Source organism: Cupressus sempervirens, chromosome 2 (assembly GCF_028749045.1).
Source record: "Cupressus sempervirens isolate cs-2001-9-10 chromosome 2, ASM2874904v1, whole genome shotgun sequence".
Lineage (NCBI taxonomy): Eukaryota > Viridiplantae > Streptophyta > Pinopsida > Cupressales > Cupressaceae > Cupressus > Cupressus sempervirens.
This window is the reverse complement of record NC_143119.1, coordinates 78,792,984-78,807,877: the sequence shown is the minus strand read 5'-3', so window position 1 is coordinate 78,807,877 and position 14,894 is coordinate 78,792,984.

Sequence of the window (14,894 nt, the reverse complement as noted above, 5' to 3'; positions counted from 1 at the left end):
AACATGAACATTCACTAAGTTCAATATAAAATAAGTTACCTTTTGTTTGAGTCCTAGCTCCAATCAGCTTTCCTTTGCCATCTAGCAATCTAGCTTTTCTATGCATGAATTCTACTTTGAATCCATTATTGAGTAGCTATGCTACACTCAAAAAATTGTGCTTTAGTACTTCTACCCAATATGCATTATCACATACAAGTTCCTTGGTTAGTGAGATTCTTCCTTTTCCTTTTATACAACAAAGTTCATTTTTACCAAATCTTACACTACCATCATCATAGTCTTCAAAGTATTCAAACTTGTCGCCAATCATGTGATGAGAACAACTACTATCTATGATCCATGTATCATTTTTTCTCATATGAAAAATTAGTGCCATTTCCTCATCATTATTAGATTCATCTTTTAAAGCAATGTAGACAATTTCATCTTCTTCTTCATCATCAGAATCATTGGAATCTTTTACTATAAAACATGTTTTCTTACCTTTATCCTTGAATAATTTGAAATCTTTCTTGCCATTGTACTTGTGACCTTTCTTTTCATCTTTGTTCTACTTATTTGGGCACCTAGTAGAAATATCTCCAATTTCTTCACAAGAGAAACATATTAGAGGAACTTTACCTTTGCATTTTCCTTTGCCTCTTGAATATTTTCTTGCTAGTAGAGCTTCAAGCACTTCAAGAACACTGTCTGAACTTTGTTCTAATTCTTCATCACTTTCTAATTGTGGTTCCTTCATCTTTTTTCCTTTTTCTTTGAGTGAAATCTTGGCTTCAAATGCTGATTCAACATTCTTGGCTGCTGGAACATAGTTGTCATAGTTGTCTAGCTCAAATGCAGTCAATCTTCCAACTATAGCCTCTAGATTTATTTTATGATTTGCCTCACATCTCCTTTCTTGAATTGCAAAAATTCTGATTGCATAAATAGGAAGTAGAGTTCTAAGAACTTTACTTATGACTATCTCCTCCTTGATATCTCCTCCAAATGCTTTCATTGCACTAACACATGCTTTGACTCTTTCAACATATTTTGCAATGTTTTCATCCTCTCTCATCTTCATTTGATCGAATTGTCCTTTCAGACTTTTTGCTTTGGCTCTTCTTACATTATCATCTCCTCCATAGATTTCTTTTAGCTTTTACGACATTTCAAAGACAGATTTGCAATCCTTGATGTCATCAAATTCTTCATAACTTAGAGCAGATTCTATATCTATCATCATAATGTTGTGGGTCTTCTTTTCAACAATATCATTGACAGATAGTGTACCAGCTAGTTCTGCATATTTTTCATCAAGATATTTTAGTCCTGTGTCTCAAATAGAAGCTAGATGAAGTCTTATCAACCCTTGCTATGTTGAGAAGTTATCCCTATTAAGTCTTGGAATTTACCTCTTATAAGACATCCTGATCTTTAGCTTAGATCCTTGAAATCTTTTCCTGTAAGCACCAATAGCTCTGATACCAATTGTTGGAATTAAAGATAAAGTAATTGAGAGGGGGGTTTCAATCAATTACTTACAAAAATTAATTCACAATTCCTTTAGATGTCTTAATGAACTAGTTACTGTAGATACTTGGTAAACAAATGCTACAACTTGGTAAATTAAGCTATTACTTATCTTTAAGCATTCATACATGTAATTAAAAACAAAATGCACACAAGAGACACCAGATTTTAACGTGGAAACCCAATATGGGAAAAAACACCAAGTAAATAGTCACTAATTTTCACTCTTTTGGAGTGAGCCTTGTTAGGAGCCAAACTTGTTAAAGGTTACAACACACACTATTAGGTGTGACCTTGCTAGAGGATTTGATCATCCTATTAGGAGTGGCTTTGCTAGAGGTCTTTAGAACAATTCAACTGCACTGTCACCTTGTTAGAGGATTTATAAAATGGCTATTAAACCAACTCTATTAAGAGATTTGAAATCACTACTACAATGGTTAGAAAGCAACAATAAATTGACCCAAACAAGATGCAACTGAATTTGCTAGATACAAGTCTCTATTCAGCATCATTAGATCCTCCTTGATCAAATATGACTTTGCTGCTCCTTAATGATCTCTGACCATTTTTCAAATTTGCTTCCACAATAATCAATCTTCATATCACCTTAACTTCTCATATCTCCATATAATGTTTTGAATTCACAACTTGAATTCTTACTTATACCATTTAGGTTGTCAAGTCAGGCCATTTACACGTTATATTTACCAATAAACCATTCATCAGTTGGCTATAGATATTATTCTTAAAAAAATAACTGGCCGACCCTGCTCAGTAAATACTACTTCTACAAATTTTTAGAGTTAACCTTCTTGACTTGGTTAATATTACTAAATCTTAAAATCTTTTGGCTATCGAGTTTACTCAGTAAGAACTGCTTTTACCAAATTACCTTTGATTACCGAGTGAACTCGGTAAGAACTATTTCTGTCATATTTTCTTTAATTACCGAGTGAGCTCGGTAAGAACTAAATTTATTTGATTACCTTGAAGGCTCGGTAACCAGATGTCTACTCAGTAGACACTGCAAGCTATTTTTACTAACCTTTTGGGCTTAATAGACACTGTCTATTGCCTTGCTGACCTTTTGAGCTCGGTAGACACTGTCTATTGCCTTGCTAACCTTCTGAGCTCAATAGGCATTATCTATTGCCTTGTTGACCTTCTGAGCTCAATAGGCACTATCTGATGACTAATATGAAATTTGTGTGACATCAAAGACAACACATAATTGAACAATTATATCCAACATGAAATATTGTAAAATTTTTTTATAGCATTCTCCCCCTTTGACATATCTTTCTTACTATTATTTCTCCCCCTATATTATTATCTCCCCCCTTTTTGACACTTATGTCAAAGGGTTCTAAGGAGTAATACCATACTTGGCCAAAAAGTTAGTATTTACCTTCATTATTGTTTTTAGAGTTGCATCCCAATTCTCCGAAGCTATGTCAAGTGACTTGTGTTGGATGGAAATTTTTCTAGCAAGGTGCACAAGTCCATCAAGTGTAGAAAGATTTGGATCTTTCTTTAAGATTGTTTTAGCATAAACTTGTTCCTTGTGGAGGACTTCTAAATGAGGGGTTATGGAGGATTGGATCTACATCAATTTAGCTTTAATATTTTCTTCCTCTATTGTTAGTACAGCTAACTCCTTTTGTGTGTGAAGAAATTGTACAAAATGCTTCTCACTTTGAGTTAGATCTCTAGGCAATTACATGCTAGAGATTTTCAATTTTCTTTCTAAGCTCATTATTCTTTGATTTGTCTCTTGCATGAAATTGGAAAAATCACACAACTTCTTGTATAATGAAAAAATGTTTTCAAGGAAAATTTTGACATTATCTATTTTCTTGGCCAATTCAACTTGTTCAAGTGCAATTCCACTTGATATCTTCTCATTCTGCCTTGAAATTTTCTTTCTGATCATTCCATGAGTTTAATATTGGTGTCCTAGTCTTCATTTGTCACCTTGTTAACTATGTCTGATAGTTTCTCTATTATATGCTTTGCTTCATTTGGTGACTACAAGCTGAAGGCATCCATAAAGATGTCCTTAATTTCATAAAGTGCTTGCTTATGTTTGAATTCATTCCTCAGTATTTCCTACATCATCATTATGTCTAATGAATTTTGCATTTCAGTCATTTGTGCCATTGTTATAGTCTTGGGATCATAGGAAGGAATTACAATATCTTCATTTAGTTTAGGGTCTCCATAGTGAAGTACCCTAGCCACTCTGGTTGAACTCAAGCCTAGAGTTGAAAATTACAAGGGGATGGCTTCAGTGCTCGGCTTTTGAATGGTCTTAGTAGGAGTTCTATTCTTTGGTAGCTCTACCAATGTCTAAATGGTGGCCTACTCATTTTCTTTTGATGTGTTCTCTTTCTCATCTAATTTCCTATCCTCTACACTTGGTATCTATTTAATGTCACTTGTTGCACTTGGTGGAGGTGGTGGTGGAAGTATCAAAACTTTAGTTCTAGTAGCTATGTATGTGAAAGGTGGATCCTTTTGTTTCACCTTTTCCTTTTGTGGTGTAGCTACTACTTTTTGTAACTCATTAACACTCACCAATATAGGGCTTGTACACAATTGTTCCTGTAGTGTATATTGTTGAAGGATCTTTGAGAGATCCTCTACAATTAGTGGATTGATGTTATAAGCTAACTTGTCAGTAACATCCTTTATGATTACTATCTCTATAGGCGTAGTAGTTACATGAGGTGGACTGGGAGGTGGAAATTGTGTGTCTTGCACACTCTATTCTTCTTCTTGCTGTTGATCGGTTGTTTCCATAGTTTCTTCTCCTTGAGCTGATTCTTCTTTTTCTTTCTCCTTATTTTCTTCCTCACTTTTCTTTTCCTCCTCTTTCTTTTCTTCATCTTTCTTCTCTATTTCCTTTACTTCTACCTCTCCTTTCTACTCTTCTGCCTTCTTTTCCTCTACCTTCTATTTGGCATTAGTTTCTACCTTATTGATTTCTTCTACTTTATCGTTAGTAATTTTAAAAAAAAATTTTCACAATTGTGTGGATTTATTTACAACATCCTTAATCTTGTTTTGAAGGATGCAAAAGGCTCTATACTTGGGTGCAAACTTGCCACTATGTTTCTTGTTTTCCTTTGTTATTTGAGCCTTTGTCATGTCAGGCTTTACTTATGCTAAGGTAGATTCTCTAATCTCCCTCTCCATCTTTAGACAATAATGCCACTTATTCTCAACTATTCATAAAGTTCCTTGGGCATTGTTAGAAAGATTAATCTTCCCTTGGATGTATTTAATTGGAATATTCCAAGGATCCCTAAATGTATTTTTTCCTATTGTACACATGTGGAGGACATGTCATTGTTTGTCCTTTATTCCACATGTGAGGACAACTCATTTTTTATAATTCTTTTATTAAGGAATTTAGTTTATCCTCCTTAAGAGGATTGTGACACTTTGCACACACCTATTATGAATGTGGCATTCATAGAAATGGGAGTTACACATGCAACTCCTTTCTCATCTCTTTAAAAGAGATGCTCCTCCTCCTTTCTTCTTTACTCTCATCAATTTGATGTTATTGTATTGAGCTATTTTGCTCCAACATTCTCTCTCTCTCTTCTCTAGGCATTTGCCTTCATTCATAATACTCACAAGGGATTTTCTTTGCTTTCCCCTTATAAATCCTTGTCTCCATTGTTGAACCATCTTGGTGTATGCTCTTGGATTTTTCTTATCTCATGGTAACATTGTTTCACACTTAACTTGGATTATTTCTCATTCCTTTCTCTATCTTATCGTTTCTTACATGGTATCAGAGCTAGGTATCTAATCCTTGTTTTAAGTTTTGTGTTGAAGGTTGCCATTCATTGGAGCACACCTTATTTGGAGACGTCATTGAGAGAAGAAGTTTGTGTTGCGGTTTTCTGCTCATTCTAACATCCTTTGTGTGCAGATTTTTATTATATATTTTTTTATTGTTTACTAACCCTCTTTGGAAGACTTGCCGCCAAAGGGTTCTCTGTTAAAAAAAAAATCAATTTTTTTCTCTTGTTTTGGAAGGCGTGCCACCAAAACAAGAAGTATTACTTCATAGCACTTATTTATTTTAAATTGTGCAATTTTTTAATATTTATTCTTCTTATCATTTCCTTCAATTATATTAAGGAAATAATAATCCTAAGTGTGCTTAAATAAAAAACCTTAGGACACTCCATAGGTTAAGTTTTCAAAAAAATATATAAAAATTTTACTTCTCATTTAAAAAAAAATAAAAAAATCTAATACATTTTTTTTTTTATAATATATTTTAATCTATATCTTAATTTATCTATTTGGCAAATCTAATTTTTTTAAAAAAATTATGAGTTTTTAGAACTCTCTAATCAATAAACTTTCTATTTTCTTTCTTACCTTTTAAGTTCTTAAAGATCGCTCAGATCTTTTCTTGTTTCTTTTAGAAACCTTCCTTATTTTTTTCTGCTCTTCGCAGTTTGTTTTTTAAAACCTCGTTTTGTGATAAGATCAGGGGGTTTGTTTTTATTGTGTTCAATCTGCAATTTCTTATTTGAATTCCGTGCACTGAGAACTCAAAACCCCAAAGCTGCCAGTGCTTCACTTATTTTTCCGTATCATTCTCCTTCCTCTGTCGACTCTGAAACTGTGTCTTTGTGCATAGATTGCAAAGTAGTATCAGCAGGGTCCGCGTCATTCATTCTTGTCTAAAAAATATTCCAAGTTTGGTGCTCCCCACATGCCTTTGATCCAAGCTACTCCTATAGTCTTTTTTTATTTATTCCCCTCGAAAATGACGCATTCATGCCCCTGCTAGATGCATTCCTACACCTGCCACTACCAATCCTGCTCCACGTTGTTTTTCATTCATTTGTGTCTGATGGAAACAACAAGCCAGGATATTCATTGCATGCATAAATGGTTTGCATGAATCATAGCTTCTCTCATATCTATTTGTGTTGGCATCTGTATCTCATAGCTTCTCTTTCATACATTCGTCTTTGCATATAGTAACGTGGTTTTCTCTCATACGTTTTCATTCTGCACCATCTTAATTATAGCAAATTAGATTCCTCTATTTTTTTTCAATCAAAAACACTAAAATGTTGTATTACATTTTTTAATCATTAGGAATCGTTAATATAGCCATCCTAAATATAGAAATTTGGATTTGTTGTTTTAGGCTATAATCATTTAATTATTCTAAAAACGCTTTTGTGGGATTCTTTTTTATTTTCAAATTATCCTTGTGCTAACGTTTCGTTGCAGAGTTATATCATTTTTTTCAGAAACTTATTCATAGTTCCATCATCATGTTTTGTTTTAATTCAAGTTAACATATAAGTCATATTTCTATTAGGGGGGACATTTTTTTTTCATAAAGATGTCAACCTTAATTCCAGAAATAAAACTTAGTCATTCTAATTATCATTCCTGGAAAACTCATTTTTCATTTTAAACACCTCTTCGAGATAGCCACTGATCCTTCTGTTGAACCTGGTTCAGCAGCTACCCAAGATGAAAAAGATACTTGGAAAACTAAAAATGAAGAAGCTTTAGGTTTAATTGGTATTTCCATTATTCCAAATTTATATCTGTTAATTGCACACTGTTCTAAAGCTCATGATGCTTGGTCAATCTTGCAAACCAAGTATGAGAGTGGAGATGAATACTGCAAAATACAGTTGCAGGATCAACTTGAAGATCTCAGGTATACAGATTTTAAGACTATGGATGAATTTCTGTTAAAATTTGATTCTCTTAAAAGCCAAATTATTGCTTGAGGTGTTCAGTTAGAGGACATTCATTTAATTCATCTTATTCTTAAAAAGTGTCTTCCTAGACAATTTCAATAGTTTATAACTAATGTTCATGCACAACTTGCTATTCCTACTTTAACTACTTAGTTAACTTATGTTATTTTTCAAACTTTATTAAGACAAGAAGAAGCTAAGCTAATTCAGTTTGGTACCCTTAAATCAACTGAACATGCATTTATGTCTCAAAATTCAAATAATAATAATTTTTGTTCAAATAATAATAATAATAACAAAAAACAATATAATACTAATTCGAATAATTCCAACAATAAATTTCATGCGAAATATAACACTAATAACAATCACCATAACAATCATCATAATAACAATTGTAATACTAATAATCAAAGGAATCATTCCAATTCCAAACCTCATTGTTCTTATTGTGGAAAAGATGGTCATGTTGTCAATAACTGTTTTAAAAAGAAAAATGATAAAAAACCTATGAATATCAATAACCATAATCAAAAATCAAATCATAAAAAGGGTAACTCTATTGGTTCTAATTCTCATCATACTTTTAGTTGTAGCTTTTGTTGGGTGATGCAACGCGCTCCCCTGCCCACAGGTGGTTAATTATGTGGTGTTCCATGTTCACTAACAGTCATGGCTTTTGGTGCAATGGTAAATGGGCCCAACAGTTGGTATCAGAGCCTAGTTTTGGCCTGGTCATGGGTTCAAATCTCCCCGGTGCCTTCCCGACCCACGTAAGCACCTGGTATGCGCGTCGAGGGGGAGATTTTTGGGTGATGCGACACGCTCCCTTGCCCACAGGTGGTTAATTATGTGGTGTTCCATGTTCACTAACAGTCATGGCTTTTGGTGCAACGGTAAATGGGCCCAACAGCTTTAATCTTTGGAGACCTTTAGAATGGATTGTTGACAGTGGTGCATCACAACATGTAACTTCTCATAAAGAAAAATTTGGTTCTCTGCAACCTGATATTGCTAACATTCCTATTCAATTAGCTAATAATCAGACTTGTAAAGTTGAAGGTTTAGGTGATGTAACTATTACTAATGGTAAATTGCATGATGTATTCTATATACCTGATCTGAAAACTAATTTGCTTTCTGTTTCACAGTTATGTCAGGACTATAAAGTTGAATTCTATAAAGATACATGTTATGTCATAGATCCTCAAACTAAACAAGTGATTGCTCATGCTAAAATGGATAATGACAACTTATTTAAATTCCATGAATTTGCTAGTTCATGATATTCTTTACATACTTCTATTGATTTCAATATATGGCATGAAAGACTTGGCCATTTAAATTTGGATTATATTACTTTAATGCAAAAAAACAATATGGTTGATGGCTTGCCTCAAATTATTCCTTCTAAGATTGCTTGTACAGGTTGTATGAGTGGTAAGATGCATAGGGAGCCCTTTCCAAGTGGAAAATCATGGTGGGCAACTCATAAGTTGCATCTTGTCCATAGTGACCTTTTGGGCCCCATGGAGAAAAACTCCATCCAAAGTTCTCGGTATGCACTTACCTTTGTTGATGATTTTTCTAGACAAACTTGGATCTATTTCTTGCATAGCAAGGATAAAGTTCTTGATATATTCATTGAATTTCAGTTATATGTTGAAAGGCAATCTGGTTTTAAACTTAAAATTCTCAGAACTGATAATGGGAAGGAATATGTCAATAATACTTTTCACTCTTATTTGAAATCATGTGGAATTAAACACGAGCTTACTATTCCTTATACACCACAGCAAAATGGTGTGGTAGAAAGAAAGAATTGAACCATTGTTGAAATGGCTAGAAGCATGTTGCATGCTAAGAATCTGCATTATAAATTTTGGGCTGAAGCCATGTTTTGTGCAACTTATATTCTTAATAGGAATCCTACCAAAGCTCTCAAGGATATTACTCCAGAAGAGGCTTGGTCTAGTAGGAAACTTGATTTACATCATTTGTGGATTTTTGGATCTGTTGCTTATGTTCATACTCCTAAACAAAAAAGGCATAAATTAGATGCTAAGTCTTCTCCTTATATATTTGTTGGTTATGATGAAAACACTAAGGGTTATCGTTTTTATGATTCCACTACTAACAAAGTTCAAGTTGCTAGAGATGTTTGTATTGTAGAAAATGGAGTCCATGACTATTCTACTGCACATGATGCAGAATTCAGTGGCACTAAAATTGTGCTGGTGGAGGACCAACCTCCTTCTCTTAACCCTACTCCTCCTCTTAACCCTTCAACTCAAGAACCACCTATTATTTCTGCTCCTACAAGTAATGATATTCAAGTAGCTATTAATGATGCTTTTATTGATAATGATTCTTCCTCTAGTGATAATTCCATTGCAACTAAATGTAAACCTAAATGGGCTCAAAACTTAATCAATAAAAGTGATGACTACATTTCTAGATTTGGTGGAATTTAACATAGAAGGATTAATTATTGTAATTATGCTTTGATGACTACTATTATGACTTCTAACGATCCTAAGTCTTTTGATCAAGCTAACTCTCAACCTCATTGGCAAAAGGCCATGCAAGAGGAATATGACTCTTTAATTGCTAATCAAACTTGGGACTTAGTCAATTTACCTCATGGAAGGAATATAGTTTCATGTAAATGGTTATACAAAAAAAAATTGAATACTAATAATGAAATTAGTAAATTTAAGGCTAGATTAGTTGCTAGAGGTTTTTCACAAATTGAAGGATTAGATTATAATGAAACTTTTGCTCCTATTGCTAAAATGCCTACTATTAAATTAGTTCTTGCTTTAGCATCTAAAATGAATTGGCGCGTTCATCAAATGGATGTTAAAAGTGCCTTCTTAAATGGTGATTTACATGAAGAAATCTATATGTCTTAACCTCCTGGATTTCTTAAGAAAGGTAGTGAAAATCTGGTTTGCAAATTGAAAAAATCTATTTATGGTCTTAAACAATCACCTAGAGAATGGTATTCTAAAATTAATTCTTTTTGTATTTCTCAAGGCTTTTCTAGAAGTAATAATGATCCTAATTTGTATATTAAACATACTAACAATGATATTATCATTGTTATTGTTTATGTAGATGATCTAATTCTCACTTCTAGTTCAGATTATTTGATTTCTAATATTAAGTTTCACCTTAAACAAAAATTTCAGATGACTGATTTAGGTATTTTACATTACTTCTTAGGTATGCAAATTTGCCAAACCCCTAAGGGTATCTTTCTTTCTCAAAGCAAGTATGCTCATGATCTTTTAGGAAAATTTAAGATGAATGATTCTAACCATGTTTCAATTCCATGTGAATTAGGAACTAAATTAATGGCTGATATGAATACTCCTTTTGTTGATGAAACTTTGTATAGACAGTTGGTAGGAAGTTTAAATTATTTAACTCTTACTAGACCTGATATTGCTTATAGTGTTGGTTTAGTTTCTAGATTTATGTCTAAACCCCAGCAAACACATTTTAAAGTTTCTAAAAGAATCTTAAGGTACATTAAAGGAACTATTAATATGGGATTATTCTATGATGCCAATTCTGAATTTATTTTACATGGTTATACTGATTCCGATCTAGGTGGAGATCCCAATTATGGGAAATCCACTTGCGGCTATTGTTTCTTTGTTGGTTCAAGTGCAATTTCTTGGAAAAGTAAAAAAGAACAATCTATTTCCCTTTGCTCAACTGAAGATGATTACAAAGGTTGTACCATGCAGCTAAGGAAGCTTTATGGATTAGAAGACTTCTTGACGATTTGGATCTACCTCAACAAGCACCTACCCCTCTACATTGTGACAATCAAAGTGCTATTGCCTTGGAAAAGAATCCAATTTTTCATGTAAGGACCAAACATATTCCACTTCAACATCACTTCATTTGAGAACAAGTTGAAGACAAGAAAATCACTCTTCTTTATTGTAAACGTGAAGATCAAGTGGCTGATATTTTAACAAAACCACTTTCTAAAGAGAGATTTCAATTCCATTGTAAAAATTTGAGTTTACAACCCGTTGATGTAAACTCCCCAAGTAAAGATTAAGGGGGGTGTTAGAAAGATTAATCTTTCCTTGGATGTATTTAATTGGGATATTCCAAGGATCCCTAAATGTAGTTTGTCCTATTGTACACATGTGGAGGACATGTCATTGTTTGCCCTTTATTCCACATGTGAGGACAACTCATTTTTTATAATTCCTTTATTAAGGAATTTAGTTTATCCTCCTTAAGAGGATTGTGACACTTTGCACACACCTATTATGAATGTGGCATTCATAGAAATGGGAGTTACACATGCAACTCCTTTCTCATCTCTTTGAAAGAGATGCTCCTCCTTCTTTCTTCTTTACTCTCATCAATTTGATGTTATTGTATTGAGCTATTTTGCTCCAACATTCTCTCTCTCTCTCTCTCTCTTCTCTAAGAATTTTCCTTCATTCATAATACCACAAGGGGTTTTCTTTGCTTTCCCCTTATAAATCCTTGTCTCCATTGTTGAACCATCTTGGTGTATGCTCTTGAATTTTGCTTATCTCATGGTAACATTGTTTCACACTTAACTTACTTGGATTATTTCTCATTCCTTTCTCTATCTTATCATTTCTTACAGGCATACTATTGTCAAGTTCTAGAGGTTTGTTTTTAAATTTTTCCATCATGGCATACACAAATTTCTCCACCTTATTCTTCTCTTCCCTACTAGGCTTATTGAAATTAAGAGAATTTAAATCATTCAAATCTGCATTTCTAATCTTATTACAAAGTTTATCTATTGCAAATTTTAGAGGATAGCTTACCACTTTAAATTGGTTGATGTCATTAGATTCTATTCTCTCTTCATCATCTATATCTGGTTGTGCCACATACCTTCTTCTTTTCTTGGGCTCTTTAGTAGGATGATCAGTGGCTTTCTTCTTCTCCTTTGATGTCTCTTTGGCTTTTTGAGTGGTTGCCCTTGTAGTGGCCCTTGTTGCTGTTGGCTTAGCTAGAGATGGTTTGGTTGGAGTTGGCTTGGTGACCTTTTTAGGCTTGGGATGAGTTGAAATCTATGTTTCTATCTTTCTCTTCTTTTTCTTGGTAGATGTAAGTGCTTCCTTGGCTTCTTCTCCCTCGACACCTTCCTCCTTATCTTCTCCTAGGCCTTGTGTCAGCTCTATTGGGCCTTGCCTTTGCTCTCCATCTTCTTTACTATCTCCTTCTACTTCTTCTTCTTCTTCTTCACCTACTTCTCCCTCAATGATTGCCCCAAATGTCTTATTTCTCTTCCTTACCATTTTATCTTTTTTCTTGATGAAAAAAGCTATTTTCAATTCAATCTCAACTTTGGACTTGACAACATTATATGTCCCAAAGTGAGGAGCTGCCTTATCAATTTTGTCTACAAGCAATGTTGTGATTGTTGTTGTGGCTTCATCTATATCAAGTTCTTATCCTAATAGCCTTAGCCACCTTACTCTTGGTATTGCTTCCTGAATATAGGTGTACTTAATGTGAACCAAGAAGCATATGTTATTGACATGTTTCTCTACTAGTGAAAATGGTATTCTCATTCTCTACTTCATGAATTTCTTAAATTCTTCAAAATATCTTGTCATTTGTGCCTCAAAATTATCACCCATTTGATTAATGATTTCATTGATTTGTGTAATATTAGTTTTTTTGGGGTTCCAATTTACCTTTCCTGTTGAAGGAAATTCTTCCATGACATAAAAGAATATACAGATAAAAATTGAGCCAAATTTGCATTGAACACCTTTTGATCTCCTTATAGCTCCTAGGTTCTCCTTAATTTTATACAACATGAGTTCTACCAAATCATTGGTATGATCTTTCTTTACTAGTTTGTAGGCTACATCAACTACTAGACATGGAACACTATTTAGTCAATGCTCATTCCCCTATTGTTCCACTTTGCTCCAATATTCTTCTCAATGACCTCCTTTCTGTCACTTCTTAAGGTCTTTAGCCAATCTAGGGTTGGGAATCTTGTAAGCCTATGAACTATTCTCTTTTTAATCTTGATAGGTCCTGTCTTTAACCATAGACATCCATCATGAATTTTACTCAAGACAATGTGAGTCCATTCAATTTTGAATCCTATAGGGTAGACGAGGGCATTAGTCAAACCCTTTTTCTCAACTATCTCAAACTCCTTCTTCAAGATCTTGTTCTCACATAATTTTTCATAAGCTTGGAATATTTCAAAGTCACCTATGGCACCAATTTTGTAGTTGTAGCACTTTCTCACATCTTGAACCATGACTACTTTAGGTGGAATGATGGATAATGCACCAGCTAGGTTATTTTTTTAGGCAACTTTAGGGATTGGCCTAAATTTAGGCTATTTGACTTCATTGCTGACTAGCTAAATCTCATGACTCTTTTTTTTGGGGGTTTCATGAAATAGAAGCCATTTTACTGAACTAGGGTTTTAAAAATATTGCAAATCTTAGCTTAGCACTTAATAAATACCTTTGAATTGATGAGATATTGTTGTATTGCTATTAGAATTCATGCAAGTGGGTGTTAGGCTACTGCTTGATTGCTTCTTCACTCTCCTCGTCTTTGCTCTGGTTCAAATGGTGTGAAAATGAATATAATTCAACCTTCTACCTATCAAAGACCTAGCATTAAATGTTTCATGCATACTACTGTAAACTTGGCACTTGAAGGATTCAATACAACTCAGCTTCCACCACACTTCTACTTCACTCAACTTCAACTATTAGCTCAGGATCCATTGGAACTTTACTCATCATGCAAGGGTAACTTGGCAGCTTCTTTAAAGTTTTACTCAGCATCTTTTTGATGCAGATTTCTTCTTTGCAATACTCTTTTTTTCTTTGGGACTAATGTATGATATAACTTTGTATATTAGTCCCATATATCTATTTTTTCTTAGTTTCAGGAGGTATTATCACTTGAACTTTTGGGTGAAGTGATCCCTCCATTAGATGTGTTGCACTCATATTTCTTTTTCCAAGTTTTATTCATTTGCCCTCTTATTTGTTCAAAATCAACCTTCTCTTTTCCTTTGTTGGCTTCTGTCTTGGGTGCTTTTGACTTTGTTGGGAAATTCCTACTTATATAACCAGTGTTCAAGCAACTAAAACATGTACTTTGGCTTAGCCATCTACTATAACTTCCTCTAAAATGTGTCCACACTCCTGACAATAGTGACAACTATACCTAGCGTTGTAATCCTAGTTGCAGTGATGTGCATGGTTGTTTCCTCTTGCAAGCTGATTAGGTGTCCATATAGGCTTTGATCTACATTCAAATGCTCTATGTCCATACTTTTTGCAGTTGTAGTAGTGACTTTAAAATTTTGATGTCCTCATGGTCTTGGTTCTACATTCATGTCCTTGATGTCCTTGCTTTTTGTACTTGTGAAAAAAGCTTGCATTTATAGGCTTATCATGTTGATGACTATTCTTACTCCTACACACATTAGAGGTATGTCCCTTTTTACCATAGAAATTACAAGTAGGTTTAGTGTTCTTACCTTTGTTAGTCCTTTCTTCTATAGTCTTGGATGATTCTCCTTGTTTAGTGCTAGTGTAACCAAGTCCTAAAGTG